At 35.0% G+C, this 6,000-nt stretch overlaps 1 long non-coding RNA gene across 1 annotated transcript in view; it reads right to left on the reverse strand.

Annotated features, from left to right (window-relative positions):
• Nucleotides 1-576, reverse strand: part of LOC137626655 (uncharacterized) — a 34,233-nt gene extending 33,657 nt beyond the window's left edge. Inside the window, exon 1 of the long non-coding RNA XR_011041077.1 lies at nt 522-576. This is a non-coding gene — a long non-coding RNA (uncharacterized lncRNA). The remainder of the gene's footprint in view (nt 1-521) is intronic.
• Between the last annotated feature and the right edge of the window lie 5,424 nt (nt 577-6,000).

Below are 6,000 nucleotides of genomic sequence, written 5' to 3' on the forward strand. Positions count from 1 at the left end.
CCTATTGACGCAAAGGGCCTCGGATAGATTTCGCCAGTCGTCTCTATCTAGAGCTTTTAATTCAATACGAAAAAATATATCCTTAGTTTATATCCAAAATGAGTAAGGTGGCTTCGAAGGTGCAGGAATTGTACACAAGAGCAATTGTAGGAGATTGGTTCATAGTTTAAAAATTGCATAAAAATTTAAGTTAGCCAGAACTAACCTGGCCTACTCTAGCTTACCTTACCCTAATAAAGAAACCCTTATGTCTACACTTAAATTATACATATCCATTTAATATAAGGACAGTAATCTTACCTCTGTCATTATAAATTTATCAAAATTTTTAATGATATTCTTGTTTTAGTTTGGAATATTGCCGAAGATGGACTCATGGGAGTAGTCCAAAAATCCTTCAAACTCTATTTTACTATAAATAATCCCTTAAATAAAAATGTTTAAGCTGCCTACACAACTACCATACACATATAAACCATTTCAACATTATTAAAGTAATCGGGTATATTAGAAATACTTACCTTTTAATGTTATAAACTAAAAACCACACGAGATTCAGAATTTCAGCCATTGTTTACAAGCACATGTAAGTGACGTCACATCAGTTGCAGTGTTACCAGATGGGTTAGTGTAAAAATCCCCCAAACAACTCAAATTTCCCTATTTCCACCAATATATTCTCTTCAGATAATGTAAGCATTACTATTATAAAAATTTCTCACTATAATTCATATAAGGGCAAGCGAACTAATTGAAACAATATAAAGGTTTACTCATCTTTGTTTCTTCATCGAAATTTGTACGGAATATCCCTATCAGACACCCAAAATTCTCAAATTTAGGAATAAATTCCCAAATCTAGGGATAAATTCCATAGCTGGCAACACTGTTCAGCTGTCAGACTTCATGGTGGTTCCAGTAATGATCTCCCAGACTCTATAGTAATTTCGTTAATTTATATACTATCTTATTCTGTTTTTATTAACTCTCATGATCCTAAAATACTTAATTACATATTATTCATAATTCATGTAATTTCATTCTTTCATATTCTGTATTACAATATCAAATGAAAAGGTCTTTTTTTTTTTTTTACACCGATCCCTTTGTCTTTTAAAAGAAATTATTCAATAATAAATAATGACTTCTATGGACATTACACAGTATTTTATTACTTTTTAGATAGTGTAATGTTCTCTATGTGCTCTCGAATATATATATGATAAAATAGTATTGCTTTATCATGAATCTCTCTCTCTCTCTCTCTCTCTCTCTCTCTCTCTCTCTCTCTCTCTCTCTCTCTCTCTCTCTCTCTCATATATATATATATATATATATATATATATATATATATATATATATATATATATATATATATATATATATATATATATGAGAGAGAGAGAGAGAGAGAGAGAGAGAGAGAGAGAGAGAGAGAGAGAGAGAGAGAGAGAGTTCTATCTCTTGAAAATCTGTCCCACTGTTATCTCTACATTAAAAGGTAAGTTTCCTGATGCAATTTCTAAATACAAACGCATGTAACCCCCTCAAATACATCTCTTATCATACCCATTCTGCCATTTCATGCTCGTTTTTTTACTTTTAGCTTCTCCACCTTTAATAGCTGCCTCAAAATCTTGTCCAGGTAGGCTAATTCTCTCTCTTGTTCTTGGGCGATGCATCCGAGGATATATTTACATAAATATGCACCTTTCAGGGTATGCCAAAGAAATGCCCTTTGATATGTGGATAAACTGTTTGCAGTTAAATAGCTTCAGCTAAATAACACAATGAGGTTACATGAATAGAAATCACCTATCACATGATATATATATAAACTATTATCAAATCCTTCCCATTACAGTTAATTGATGCAATTTAAAATTGAGTTAGCCTTCAATCAAATACATTAGATATACTGAACTGACTATCAGTCAAAGGTAAAGAATGGAAGTACTTTATAGGATTATTATTAGTTGCTAAACTACAACCCTAGTTAGAAAAGCTGGATGCTATAAGAATGGATCAACTGAAAAAGGAAAGGGAACGTCTCTGCCTGGTGTTTGCCAGTCGAGGGTTCGAGTCCCGCTCAGACTCGGTAGTGCCATTAATGTCTGCAACCTCTCCATCCTTGTGAGCTAAGGTTGGGGGGTTTGGGGGAGCCTATAGGTCTATCTGCCGAGTCATCAGCAGCCACTTCCTGGTCCTCCCTGGTCCTAGCTTGGGTGGTGAGGAGGCTTGGGCGCTTATCATATATGGTCAGTCTCTAGGGCATTGTCCTGCTTGTTAGGGTAATGTCACTGTCCCTTGCCTCTGCCATTCATGAGCGCCCTTTAAGACCTTTTAAACCTACATCACTACATTAGAGGATTGAAGTTATTTAAATTGTATAAATCTTCTGATAACTTTAACAGATTATAGATGAATACTCTCAACTATCTACGGGGTAATGTAATACTATTTTACTTTGCCTGAAGGAAACAATACTAAATTATGCATTCCATATCTTAAGTTTCACTTATTTTTGAGGAACGTACACGATTTTGGACAGTGTTTCTAGGAAAAAACTCAAATTTAAAGTTTTTTAAGAGAATTAAGATACTTCCTGCTAGTGTATTATGACTAAGTGACTTACATTCTGGAAACAAGTGCAAGTCGAACTCATGGCTTGATAAATATAACTGAAATACCATGACGTTACCCTTTCAAAGAGTTAGAAATTGGGATCTATTTCTCCCTGTTATCGGTAGCTATCTTCTAGTTCTCCCTGGTCACAGCTTGGTTGGAGAGTGTCTTGAGCAGGAATTATATGTATATATGTTTGGTCTCTAGGACACCAAGTTGCTCTCCTGTTAACTACGTTGTTCAGTCGCAGTTAGATAGGAGTCAAGTTTAACTCAAAGGACTGCTAAATATCCTCCCTCAAAAAGATAAAACAGTCGCAGCTGGCAGTGTACTGCAGGAGTCAAGTTTAACTCAAAGGACTGCTAAATATCCTCCCTCAAAAAGATAAAACAGTCGCAGCTGGCAGTGTACTGCAGAAGTCAAGTTTAACTCAAAGGACTGCTAAATATCCTCCCTCAAAAAGATAAAACAGTCGCAGCTGGCAGTGTACTGCAGAAGTCAAGTTTAACTCAAAGGACTGCTAAATATCCTCCCTCAAAAAGATAAAACAGTCGCAGCTGGCAGTGTACTGCAGAAGTCAAGTTTAACTCAAAGGACTGTTAAATATCCTCCCTCAAAAAGATAAAACAGTCGCAGCTGGCAGTGTACTGCAGAAGTCAAGTTTAACTCAAAGGACTGCTAAATATCCTCCCTCAAAAAGATAAAACAGTCGCAGCTGGCAGTGTACTGCAGGAGTCAAGTTTAACTCAAAGGACTGCTAAATATCCTCCCTCAAAAAGATTAAACAGTCGCAGCTGGAAGTGTACTACAGGAGTCAAGTTTGACCCAAAGGACTGCTAAATATCCTTCCTTAACAAGATAAAAAAAACCAGTTGTGTAATGAATTTATTCCAGGAATTATCTATATCATTCTACGTGATGAAGTGTGGGACAGAGGTAGATGGAGAGCGCTGGCCAGAAACATCGACCCCACATAAGAGTGGGAAAAGGTTCAGACAAAGATGATTCTACGTACAGTATATACAAGGAGGTAGGCTGCTTTTAAAGGAGTCATATTTTTAGGGGATTTTTCTAAAAAAAACATCGATTGGTGGTGCAAAGACTTTAATATGCAGAGGATAAATTTTATTATCAAACATCATTGACGAGATGAAACATTCTACCATCAGGAAAATATTTAGCTGGAAAATCAAACAAATTGTGATGGAAAATCTTTGTGTTGTGAAATATACATTACATAACATAAAATACAGGTTACTTTCCCAATGGATAAACATTACATGAAATGAAGAATCAGTACAAAAGATACTGTATTTCATAAATATTCTTTTTTTTTTTACAGTAAGTTTATCAATTTCATGTAATTAGGAACTAAAAGGCAAATGGTTGTTTATCTTAATACAAATAGTTCTAATAAAACTATTGTATCTTTCCATTTCATTTAGACCTGATTTTTGATAAAGTAATTTTTTAAATCATAGATTTATAGGATCATCCGGCAACTGTTCAAACATGTGCTTGAGAACATCATAAATTCCTGAGGAGAAAAGGTAAGGTGCCCAAGAATACTTTAAAAAAAAAAAAACTAACTTTAATTGCAAATTCGTAAAAAAAATAATGTTCGAAGCCGTATTTCAGTAAAATACAGGCGGCCGTAATTTTAACCATGTTTTGTTCTTATATTTTACGGGTTGGTGACCGTGATATCACTCCTTTACGTCAATATATCCATTTTTAAAACAGTAAGAATCCTGGAATAAATATTGCCTGGTATTTACCGTTTTTTAAATGCAAATTTTTAAAAGTACATATATAAAAAAAGTTTAAATCTCACTATAACCATGTATAGGTACCATGGGTCACATACAACCATGAGTGTATGTCAAAAAGTATGGTGTTTTCAAATAAAGAGATTTTCTCTACTACTTGTGGATTATATAAAGAACAACACCTATCTGGGGTTAATATTCAAAATACTGTACGAAAGCCATCAAAGGTGACTGCGCATGTGCACAGAGATTCAACCTCTCCTATCTCCTGACCATTTCCTAACTACAATCTACCAGTTTTGGCAATATGTGGGACATTGTAGTTTCAGAGTGTACCTCTTGCCGTACCCCTTCTCACTAGGGCATGGCTACTCTCTCTCTCTCTCTCTCTCTCTCTCTCTCTCTCTCTCTCTCTCTCTCTCTCTCTCTCCGCCTACCCGAGGGACGGAGAGAGAGAGAGAGAGAGAGAGAGAGAGAGAGAGAGAGAGAGAGAGAGAGAGAGAGAGAGAGAGAGAGAGTAGCCATATGTCTGGAAATGCAACTGAGCATGACAGGAAAGAAATATATTTATACATTACAATACAGAATCTTCCGTGTATTTATGATAAATAAAATGACCCTCAATGTATGAAAAATGAAATTTATTTTAGTTTTCAACGGGATCATCTCCCTTCCTCTTCAGAAAAAAAAAATGTTTTCTGAAGAAGGGAGATGGTCCCTTCGAAAGCTAAAATACATTTCGTTTTTCATACATTGTGGGTTATTTTATTTATTTAATACATTATAAAGCCAGACACACTGCTCTTTATCATACAGGGGAGCTTGGAACCATCTCCCTTCTTCTTCAGAGAAAAAACATTTCTGAAAAAGGGAGATGGTCTCTTAGATAAAATACATTTCATTTTTCATACATTGTGGGTTATTTAATTTATCAAATATATTATATATTATATAGCCAGGGGAGCTTGTAGCACACAAGAGTAAATAAAAATAATCTCCCATAATCAGATTCGGGTGGCCAGTCTTCTGGAGTTTCCTAAGCGTTTGGAATCAAGTCATCAGAATCCTTGCCTGTCAGATACACATTTCTGAAAAGCAAGTAAAAAAATATAAAAAAAACCCTTAAGAACAGGTTCTCAACATGTCAAATAGATAGATAGATAGATAGATAGATATTGACCACAACCATACAATAATTTACAAAAGAGCACTTGTAGTCCAAATTAAAATATATGAATGCCAAAAAAAAAAAAATGGAACCTCAAACTGAATTTCAACTAAGCAGCCTCACTGATAAACTATTGACCCCTGTTCCAAGTACCATGTATCATATTTATACCAGTGATAAGTGCCCAAGTGGCCTAGGACCTACTTATGCTATACTTATTTGTTTAAGTAGTGGGAAGATTTATTCATATTAGTTTAAATGCTGACTTTTCCAGATAGATATACAGCTAGGTTTGTGGAAATAATAGATCGATTAAACTATAAAGGGCTGAATATAGTTTCGTCAGTGCACCTCACGCAGTACACTGTAAGCATGGATACGCGTCTTTACAGATTCCTTATGGCCATATCTGCACTTACTTTATGTCCTACTTATATA

Source organism: Palaemon carinicauda, chromosome 34, assembly GCF_036898095.1.
Source record: "Palaemon carinicauda isolate YSFRI2023 chromosome 34, ASM3689809v2, whole genome shotgun sequence".
Taxonomy (NCBI): Eukaryota; Metazoa; Arthropoda; class Malacostraca; order Decapoda; family Palaemonidae; genus Palaemon; species Palaemon carinicauda.